This window comes from Sander vitreus, chromosome 19 (assembly GCF_031162955.1).
Source record: "Sander vitreus isolate 19-12246 chromosome 19, sanVit1, whole genome shotgun sequence".
Taxonomy (NCBI): Eukaryota; Metazoa; Chordata; class Actinopteri; order Perciformes; family Percidae; genus Sander; species Sander vitreus.
In genome coordinates this window covers 1,100,514-1,112,426 of record NC_135873.1, presented here as the reverse complement: position 1 = coordinate 1,112,426, position 11,913 = coordinate 1,100,514, and positions in this window count along the sequence as shown.

Genomic DNA, 11,913 nt, shown 5'->3' with positions numbered 1-11,913 from the left:
GCATTATTTAAAAAAAAAAAAATAATGTTTGCATTTAAGTTGCATCTATAATGTGACAAAGTTAAGAAATAAATGGATTATTTTTATTATTTACTTCCTCTTTTCTTTTCTTAGCACTTGCATCGCAACGAACGAGTCAAAGGACCTGAAGCACGTTTCACAAGGTGGTGAAGATCTTTTACGTCTGGGTCATGACTCAGCAGTCCGCACGCATGTGCGTGCAGGTGTAAACAGGAAGCAGATTGTCTGACGTTACTCTGCGGTTAAAAATCATGGATATATAAATTGAAAATACTTTGGAGAAAGAACAACAAGGGTGAAAAGTAAGACCAGAGCAGAGATTCAGTAGCTTGGAGCGACGACGCGGTGGAACTGTTACTGAGAGGTTTGTAAGCCCACCGTACCGATAAGACTGACTGACGTGCGTCGTTGTTTCCAAAGGTCTCCGTTTGTGTCCGTCCAGACTACAAAGCAACCTCTGCCTTTTCAAACCAAAACGGGGGCAGCAGTGTTTCCAAATGTCTCCGTTTTAGGGGCTCGAAAAAGCCAGAGTAGTGCGGACGCGAGGCGTAAACGAGGCAAAAGATATTTGTTTTTAAACCAAAACGTAGCAGTGTAAATGTAGCCTGAGAAACGTTTCCAGGAAGACAAAGGGGGCTAGTGAAAGTGTTTATTCCAATTATAACCACGTGTGTCTGTGTGTATTAACGGGTCGAGTCGAGGACTTGAAGTCTTGTGTGGAAACTTATGTCTAGAGGCCGAGATTATGGTGACTCAGCAAAGCAGAGATCTGCAGGAACTGTCTGTCAGCAGCAGCTAATCTCTCTCGTTCATTTCCTCCTCCGTCGCTTCCCTGTTTCTCTGTTTGAAGGGACAAGAGAAAACTGAGAAGGAAATTAAGTAGGGAAGGAGAGGAAACTGAGGGAAATTAAGAAGGGTATGAGAGGAAACTGAGGGAAATTAAGAAGGGTATGAGAGGAAACTGAGGGAAATTAAGAAAAGAAGAAGGGGAAACTGAGAGGGAAATTAAGAAGAGAAGGAGGGTAAACTGAGAAGGAAATAAGAGGAAACTGAGAGATGAGGAGGCAGGAAGGAGAGTAGGATTTTTACTCCTTGCTTGTGGAAGAATTTGGCATCTTGTCTTTGTGGTACCAAGTTGTTGATATTGGCAAATTGTCCATCTTGTAGCTCTGTTTTAATGTTTTATTTTGTTTACCGGCCCTGTGTTGATGTAAATGTGACTTTATGTTAGAATCGGGCAGTTATTTCAACAGTTTAATTTTGTGCTTATAGTTGGAATTGAAATTAAAATGATTCTGGATGTGGGTAAGAAATCAGATTTAGATTGTAATGTTGAGTCCTCTTTACTTTTGTAACCAAACCTGCCTGACAAACATCGCAATAAATCTTTTGGTGCTTAAATTCGGTGTGACGATATCTTTTTTTTGTGTGTGTGTGTGTGTTTGTGTGTGTGTGTGTGTGTGTGTGTGTGTGTGTGTGTGTGTGTGTGTGTGTGTGTCATTAAATTTGCCATGTGAATTAGGGACCCCACTCATTTTTAAACAAACCCACAGCGTCCTCTGGTGGTGCAAGAAAATTAACTTTGTTGAAGCTACAGATGGCATCATGGAAGCTCTGCTGGATTATCCTGCTGATCCTCACTCTCTCGCTTTCTTTCTGTGTGTGTGTGTGTGTGTGTGTGTGTGTGTGTGTGTGTGTGTGTGTGTGTGTGTGTGTGTGTGTGTGTGCCTTTTTCGGAACAGTTTATTGCCAAAAATCGTAGTATAAGATATTTAGTCTAAAAAATAGTAGAATGAGACTCAGCAACTCCACGTTTGTAATGTGTGTGTGTGTCTGTAAATTGCAAATTCCTCTTTCTGTCATTAACCCTCCACATTTCCAGTGATATCACCCGAGGGCATGACCTTCTCAACATTAGCTTCAGCCCTGCTTGAATCACCGTTTCATTCTAGAAAACAAACATTTATCTGCATGAAAATCAAAAGGCTTATTAACCAGACTGGTTGTACTGGAAAGTTTTCAGCTTTGAATGCATGTAACATTTCTTTTCTAACTTTTAGTTTAGTTTTTATGTCATCAGACAGACAGACAGACGGACACGCACACACACACACACACACAGAGACAGACAGACAGCAAAGAGCTGCCAACAAGCTGTGGTGTGTCCGAGCTACGGAGCTGGGATCATCAGCGGATTATCCAGGCGTTAGTGACAGTTTGCTTGGGGGCAGGAAGGGGTTAGTCTAGATTATGCTATAGTGATACAGAATAAGGAGGGATGTGGATTGGAAGGATTAGAGAATATTGAGGAATGGGACGTGGATTATTCATGTAAATGTGATCTGCTGCTGTCTCACAGCAGCAACATTTCATAAATCATCATAAATACGACCAAAGTCAAGCCCTAAAACAGAAGAGAAGAGGATAAAAGAGGAGAGGAAGGAAAGGGGGAAAGGTAGAGATGAGTGGGACAAACAGAAAAGAAAGGAGAAGAAATGAAAGGAAGAAAAAAAAAAGAGGAGAGGAGACAAGAAAGTGAGGAGAGGAAAGGACAAAAGTTACGAAAAAGGAGAGGAGAGGAGAGGAGAGTAGAGGGGAGAGGAGAGGAGAGGAGAGGAGAGGAAAGGAGAGGGGAGAGGAGAGGAGAGGAGAGAGGAGAAGAGAGGAGAGGAGAGGAGAGGAGAGGAAAGGAGAGAGGAGAGGAGAGGAGAGGAGAGGAGAGGAGAGGGGAGAGGAGAGGAGAGGAGAGAGGAGAGGAGAGTGGAGAGGAGGAGAGAGGGGAGGAGAGAGAGGAGGAGGAGAGGAGAGAGGAGGAGAGGGAGAGGAGGAGGAGAGGAGAGGAGAGGAGAGGAGAGGAGAGGGGAGAGGAGAGGAGAGGAGAGGAGAGAGGAGAGGAGAGGAGAGGAGAGGAGAGGAAAGGAGAGGGGAGAGGAGAGGAGAGGAGAGAGGAGAGGAGAGGAGAGAGAGGAGAGGAGAGGAGAGGGGAGAGGAGAGGAAAGGAGAGGAGAGGAGAGGAGAGGAGAGGAGAGGAGAGTGGAGAGGAGAGGAAAGGAGAGGAGAGGAGAGGAGAGGAGAGGAGAGAGGAGAGGAAAGGAGAGGAGAGGAGAGGAGAGAGGAGAGGAGGTATAAACAGTTGCAAGTATTTCATAAGTTATAGGGCTGGGTTAAAATAACCGATTCCCCAATTAAAATGTGTGTTTGAGTGATCTGATATTGATTACTAAAATCCAGAAATCAATCTTTTAATATCTCACCATGGATGTATAAGTAAAAGGTCCTTTAAACAAACTTTTATAGGGGTAAACATTAATCTGGTGCATTATAAAACATATCTGAGGGTTGCTTCTTGCTTGTACAATTTACAGCAGAAGTTCTCTGATAATCTCTTTTATATCAGAGTTAAAATTGACATGGAATCAGAAATCTAATCTAATCGGGACCTTGTGAATCCAAATCAAATCGATTGGCGATACCTTAAGCAACGTGCAATATTTAAAGGAATAGTTCAACATTTTGGGAAGCACATTCAATTGCGATTATCTTCACACAGAGACAGGAAGCAAGGGAAAATACTCTCCGAACACAAACACAAATGTGAGCTTCATGCGGGAAGTACAAATATCTGCGTAAGGAGGTTAGGGTGGGTGGACGGGTCAAACAAACACAGGACTTTTACACAGCCTGGGTGTCCTGTTTGAAAATAAAAGTCAATGGCAAGGTTTTTTTTTACTTTACGAACGGAAGGTTCAGGAAGTGAATTAACGTCTGATTTTAACCGAAACCACGATCTTTTTCTAAACTTAAAGGTGCACTATGAGTTCCTGCATGACGTCACTTCTGTTGACGTTCAAAGTAAATACCAAACAAAACAGAGCAAGCTCGCCCCTCCTCCCATGTTTCCGTAACTGTCATGACTAACTGACTAACTGTCACTAACCCCCGCCCCCTACCCCAACCATCTTGTCTGTGATTGGCTGGAACGTGGTTTGTTTTATTTTGGTGCCTATCCTGTGCCCCTAGTGTTTGTTTGACGTTTACGACCCCTTGTTGTCTCCCGAGACCAGGCTTTTTCACAGTGTATTCAGGGGGCAGGCAGCTAGCGGAACAAGGAGAGATGCCGTCACATGGGTTACTGGGTTTTAAACCTTGCCGAACCATATTTAGCAATCAGGTTTTGTCTAGTTGGAACTTTTCTTCTCTCTCTCACGGATTAATTACGGTGAATTTGTCTTTATCTGCTTTTTTTTCATCCTTTACTTATTGAGAAGGGTATCACAGAGACCCCGGATGTCTTTAAGACTCAGTCACATCATGCATTCATACCTGGAAACTGCTCTTCCACTGTTCCCACCCAGGTTTATCCTGCCGGTGCAGCCGGGATCGAACCGTCACAAACACGAGAATATGAGACAAAGGGAAAGAAATATATAAAGTAAACTATAAAAATAAACTATTTAAAAACAAACTGCTAGGACACAACAATGTGGTTTCATGTAGACAACAAGAACAACAAACATGGCTTAAAAAAAACATTACAACTCTCTATAAAACCAAAAAAATCAAGAAAACAAGCACAGGAAGCTGGAAAAGCTAAAATATGAGCAATAATAAAGATGCTCAGAACCAAAAACAATATTCCCCTCGGGACGCTCTATACAAATGTTTGTGTGTGTGTTTGTATATGTATGTGATTTTTCACAATGCAACAAGTATTGACGTACTTCAAGTGTTGAACAAAACCACACTTTCAATATATTTCTACTGTATTTGGTTTGAATGTAAGAGAGCAAAGAACATGTTTAATTAAAGAACTAAAATAACCTAAATTGAACATTCAGACTGTAAAGAAACTGCAGTTTTTACAACTTAAGTTGTTTTAGTTTACCACCACTACATACTAGGGATGTAATGATGCACTGTGAATCGGTCAGAAATGGATATAAATGTGTAAAGATTACAACCTGTTGAGATAAAAAATGAATCGCGATGCAATTGTTAAACGTCCTGGGGAGTAATCTACTTTAGAGTTCACTTGTTTGACTTTAGACGTCACTACGTCTTCTTATCTTATTTATTCAAAGAGATATATTTCTATTTATTTAGTTATTTTTATGTTGGATTTGTTTTGAACATCTAATTATAATTGTTTTATTTATTTCAGTTGCACTTTTGATTTGAAGACAAATCTGCTGTTTTGCACAGTTGATATGAATAAAGAAATATTTTTTTCTCCTTTGTTTGCAGCTCATTCGGTTAAAAACAATCCTGAGAAAATCGTGTGGTGGATTTAAAAATCACGAATCGTATCAAATCGTGAGTTGAGTGTATCGTTCCAGCCCTACTTCTGAATACATCCAATAATTACCTACTGCCCTCACTGTATCATGAACAGTTCAGGTTAAAGTTAGATCGTATACTTGTGTGAATGTTTTATCACAAAAACATTTTGCAAATGTGCAGGTTTGAACAATTTGTTCTCAGTTGAATAAAGAAAGTGTCAGTTTAAATTGTCAACAACAGCAGCAGCAGCGTCGCAACTGAGCTTGTTCTGAAATAACAGACTGTGTGAAACAAAGGGAAGCATACTTTCCTTTGTTTCCTGTGTGCGTGTGTGTGCGTGTGTGTGCGTGTGTGTGTGTGTGTGTGTGTGTGTGTGTGTGTGTGTGTGTGTGTGTGTGTGTGTGTGTGTGTGTGTGTGTGTGTGTGTGTGTGTGTGTGTTCTGCTCCTTTGTTGCGAGTACAATAGGAGCGGAGGCTCGACTGTAGGACCCGACCCCGACCAGCAGAGGCCGCTGTGTCACGGAAGAACAATCAAGAAGGAATAGGAAGAAACTAACTAAAGAAACAATACAAGAAGCAAAAAAGAAGCTAAACAAATATGGGTCTATGTAAATCCAAGTCAGTTTCAACAATGTGTTTGTTATTCTGTAAACTTTACTACCATTTCTTTTTTTTTTTTAAAGATGACTTTTTGGGCAGGACAGCTTGAAGAAAGCTAATTAGGAGAGAGAGAGAGAGAGAGAGAGAGAGAGAGAGAGAGAGAGAGAGAGAGAGAGAGAGGGGTGTGACATGCAACAAAGGGCCGCGGATCGGAATCAACCCGGGCCTCTGCGGCAAGGACCGACATGAGGCGCACGCTCTACCACGTGAGCTACCAGGTGAGCTACCAACTTTACTACTATTTTACAGAGGAGCAAACATGGCCTTATGAACCTGCTAGGGGCCCCGGGGCGAAAATAAGTCAAGTCATTTTATAGGCTACAGAGCATTTAAAACAACAGAAGTCGACCCAAAGTGCTTTCCAGTCGAGGCAGATGGTTTAAAATCTGCTAAGATAAAAAGGTACATAACAAGCAAGAATACAAAATGTTTAACAAGACAACTGACATGATAAAACCAAAAGTCAAGTAAAGAAAGGTGAAGTTGAGAGAGAATGAATCAAATCAACCATAGATTAAAAGCAGTATAGGGATTTGAACATAAGTCAAGAGTGGACTTAACAGAAGCCAAAGCAGCCTCAAACTGAACTAAAAGCGGTGTAAAAAAGTTAGGGTCTTTACATTTTGGAACAAAAATTGTGGAACATGACTTAATGTGGAACAGGAGACTGGGAGCAGCACCAGAGAAAGCTTGGTCACCTTTGGTTTAGAGGAAATGAGCTCCTGGGCCACTATCATCTGCCCAAAAACAGTAAAAAAATATCTTACATAAAACCGTAGAATGAGCCTTAAAACCCCGACATTTGTAGTGTTTGTTTGTCTCATGTCATTTAAACTCCTCCATGTTTTTTAAATATCACCGAGGACATGCCCTGCCCGATCTTAGCTTCAACAAAGCTTGAATCACTTTAAAATATCAATTTGTGATAAACTGTGTGCATGTGTATACTGGGATACTTCCTGGCAGCCGATTTATCGTGTAAATGTAGGAATTTGGCATCATTGCAGCACAAAACTGAACTAACAAAGGTCTTGAAAACTTTTGAAACAGGATAAGACCTCAGGGTCGAGACGGCGTTGACGTTAGCTTCCAATTCGGTAGTTAAGGTTAAGGGAAACATGACATAGGCTACATTTCTGAGCGACTGATCCTTTATTTAATTTGTGAAAAACGCAATAAATGGAGATTGCACAGCTTTTTCTTTTTTACATGTAGACCACGTTGGACCAGATCGAAAAACCACTATAGGCTATACCTAGACTTGTCAGATCAGGACTACATTATTCCAGAGAGTGAGCGTGAAATGCAATAAAGGGAGATTTCACGGGTCTTAATGTTAAAAAATCTGCAAAATCTCCCTTTCATGCTTTACCTGAAATGTCTAACATGCTTTCACTTTTTTCACTTGCTCACAAATGTTTATGTTTCCCTTAACCTTACAAAATCGGAAGCTGCGAATCGGACGCTAACTTGAACGTATACTCATCGTAAGGTCGGCCAACCTTAATTTCATGTCAGTTGATGTTGACGCACATTCAGCCGCCTGCGCTTTAAAGCTATACAACACTAAGAAATTATGAGAAAAAAGAACGTAGTTGTGCTTCAAATTCAATCGAAAGAACATGGGTTATTACAGTTTACTTTATCTCAATTTAGACCGTACTGAGAAACATTTAATTGCTAGAAAAGTATGTAGTACTGCATGCAGTACTGGCCTCCTGTGTGTCTACAGATTCAGACAACTGACGTCAATCATTGTCCAAAGCTACTAAAGAAGTGACCGGACGTGGCGAGGAAAATTTCCATTATTAAGCCAACAACCCGGCTACCAGTTTGACTGACACACACACACACACACACCAACAAATTCTGGGCCCTGTAGAAAGGCATTCTCTATGGGCCCCTCCACACATCCACAGCAATTCATTCTAGCATCTTTTTAGGCCCTGCTCACATGAGTCGACATCCCTGCGCGTGCACACACATTTACACACACACACACACACACACACACACTCTCTTTATTCTCTGTTGTCTACAAACAACACTAGCTGCGGTATCCTAACTCATGAAATCATCACAGAACAGCTTGTTTTACTTACAAGTGCTCGACTTGACCGCACCTATTATTTGGTATATTACTCAGCAGTAATGCATGATGCTGTCATTGTAACAATAAAAATGTCTTTTAAATTTCAACCTTAATTAAGGGTGTGTTATATGTTTCTCTGAGGGGTTGAGAGAAATAAACAGAATTCGAGATTCCGGAGAATTTCAGAGGCACAAGCAGAATCTGAAATGCTCCTCCATTTCCATTAGAAGTGAGACAGAAACGAGGTAAAAGCTTGAAGGTTAAATAAGGGGGTAACTGACTGGTCTCACGCCAGACGGACGGAGGATAGCAGAACCAGGCTTCCTCTGAAAAGCAGCTGACATTTCCCCGGGGAAGAGTTGGGTTGCCCGTCGGCTCGACTGGTAGCTAGCTGTCATTGTGGGAGAGATTGGAAGGGCTGGTATTCCGGCTGTCACAATGCTGTCCAAGTTTTTCCGTAACAAGAGGTCAAAGAGGTGAAAGAGTGAGCGAGGGAAGTCAGTCAGGTTAATTTCGAGCTAGGATTGGCAGATTTTTTTAAATACTCCAACCTCTTAGGAAGCTTTGCTTTACACAAGACGATCAATATCATCTCTGTGTGTTCGCAGAAGATTAACTAGAAGGACACTCAGACAGCGCAGACCTCCACCAACAAAATCATTTGTGTATCCGTCCCGTGATTCGGATCCGCTCCAAAATGTAATGGGTTCTTCCTTGTCCTATGGTACACCCTTCCACCAAGTCTCCTGAAAATTGGACAAGTAGTTTTTCCGTTATCCTGCTAACAGACAGACAAAACTAACCGAAAACATAACCTCCAATTGGCAAAAGTAAAAATGAGAATTTGTTTTAGTCAGAGTTACATGCTGTGAATATTTCAATTTATCCGTCCACAAGCATTACGTGAATTTTTGGTTTCCTCTTGCTTCCGGTCTGTGTGCTAAGTGATGCTAATTGTCGTGTTGCACAGGCTTATTGCAAGGCTAGGCTACTACCTCTCGTAGCATGATGACTAGAACCAGGAGGAAAGCCATATAGCTAATTTAATCTCCGGCTTTTGTGACAGTTGTAAAAAGTCCAAGAGTCAATATTCACATCAGGGTTTATCAGGACGGAGGAGGACAAACAAACCGCACTGAAAACCTTGGCGGAGGTAAGGACAGACTTTACCTAGCTTAGCAACAGAAGACAGCTAGCTCTGTCGAAAAAGGGGAAACAAAATGCCAGAGGAGCTGCAGAGAAAGATTGTGCGTTACGATCGAAAGCTATGAAATTCATTTTCTCATCTAACTCCTGTTAAAGAAGAAAACTTTTTCCCCGAAAAGTCAGAGTAGAGCTTTAAATTTGTATTGTAAAAAATCAATAACTAGATAGAGCATGTATTACAAAAAAACAATTGTAAATAAAATACAGTATGGATCAGGACTGTTGACGCACATTTGTTTTTGTTTTGGTCGGTAATGAACGCGTGGCTCCGGTGTAGGTGACGTGCTTCAAAAAACTCCTATTGTCACCCAAATAATTGTCCGCAACTCTGCAACTTTAAGTTGGATATGTCAGTCAGTTTATTTCCTACATTATAACAACAACTCAAAAGCACAATAACTCAAACACCATCTCACATTCTCATGTTTTCCACGATCAAAAAACTGTCGAATCTACGTGCGCAAGACACCTGTCGCTTTCGTAAACTATGGCAACCCCCAGCGTCACGCACAGGGGTGTCGGACTGGGGGTGGTAATGGGACTGAGTACCAAAGACAGAGTACAAAATGATGCTAGAATAAATAGCTTTGGATGCGGGGAAGGGGCCCATAGAGAATGCCTTTCTGCAGGGCCCAGAATTGTGTGCTACGCCCCTGGTCACACACTGGTTGCCAATGAAATGGCTCTAACATGGACAGAGGTACATTTGCAATAAGTGAAAATGACAGTTTGCAGTGACAGATCCCGAGGCAGACTGACAGGTGATTTCTAAAACACGGCACCAGTTCTGCCCGGCTGAAGGGTACACGCTTCCCACTGGGGCCAGCTGCACTACACATGATCCCACTTATGACACCAGAAGGTGTTTGGGATAAAAGTGTCCAGCACATTGTTGCATGCAGAGTGTAGTAGAGGCTCGGAAAGCCGAGCATGGCATTCTCTGAGGCGTGGAAGAACTCAGATACTTCCCCTGGGCAGAGCGGGGAGTCCTCCTCAACTACTCTACTCTATCTGGGTTCCCATGGAAAACACAGCTGGGGCTCGAGTCTCAGCTGCAGCAAACACATGCACAGACTTATCTCCACAGCGCTGTGGAGTAAAGTCTGGCTACACCACTGATACATTCTGGGATAGGACAAAAAAACGCTCTGGGTTGTTTGCATTTCTTCAAACCAATCACAATCGTCTTGGGTGGCGCTGAGCTCCAGGCGCAGCGACGCACTCTGCAAAATCGTCTCAGGAAGGAACTTGTTTTGGTGGAACATTTGCACCCTGCAAAAGAAAACGCCACATACAATATTAAATGAAGTGAACTGTTGACACAATACAGTAACGTGAGCTATTTAAATTCGCTGGATACATGGTTAAACCTCATTAGCTCTGACCAGTGTATCTCCGTGTGTACTTCACATCCACAGCAATCCCACCAATCAGTCCCAAAACATCCCAGCTAGAGAGGAAATGCCATGAACACATTCTTAGTAAATCTTTTCAATCATTCCCAGAAAGAACCAAGCAGGCATGCCTTGTTGCACATTCTACATTTTCTTTTTAAGGAGTGTAGCGTGTAGATTGCTGGCTCAAAGTTTGTTGTTTCCCAAAGAACGGCAACACACAGAGAGCTGAAGGCGAGGGGCGTGCCTGGATTTCAGGCAATGATCCTGGAAATGTACTTCTGTTGATCCAGACTACACGGTGTAAAAGAAACCTGGATTTGATCTGAATTCATCAGCTGTGCCAAAAGGGGTCTGGTTTGGGCTTTAGACGTATAGAGGATGCAGGCCGTGTGAGGTCAGCCCAGCTGGCCTGACCCTCTCTGACATTGTGGCTGGACAGTAATCAAAATCACCAGCAGATTCTCGTACGACTGGAGCAGCAATGTGTTTTAGTAAACCTCAGCCCCCACAGGCAAGAGGTCCAACGTTTGGTGAGCTGTTAGTATCCTCAGCGTATGGGTGAAAGATCCAAGCTTTTCTCTACAGGTGGAAAAGAGAGAAAAGGGGATGAAAAACGGAAGAATATAGTGTCTACTGAAGAGGTACTTTTTAAAATGTTCATTTTGTCACTACATTTCAAACAGAAACAGTGTTTTTTTCCTCCTGCATTTATTTGACAACTGTGGTAACTTGTTACTTTGCAGAATAAGGTTTTACATGCACAACATTGATATAAAATGGATGGGCAACAGATGGCTAGATGTGGCCTATGTGGAGTAAATTACATTCAAATACTTCCTGAAGGTTAACACACATTTTACTACTAATTTGTCTACACTTTTCAGATCCTTTTGAGTAACAACAACAATGTAGAAATACTCCATTTAAAAATGTTACATGCTCATTGAAGTACAGTGAGCTTATAACTTTAAAAAGAAAACTAAAACGTATCTTTTCAAACCAGCTTTTACCTAGAAACCTTTTTTTAATGCTACTCAGAGTTTATTATTATTAAGCTATTGTACTTTTTACTTCACTACATGTATATGACAACATTACAAATAAAATGTATAAATCACATAACAAATTATGATATATTATTTGTAGTATTTTTACACTTTTTTACTGAGAACATCTTCCACCATTGCCAAAATCTTGACCAAAGACCTGTGTCTGCTCACAGCGACAGGGGGAAGAATCCGGTGGCTCTTTGGCTTG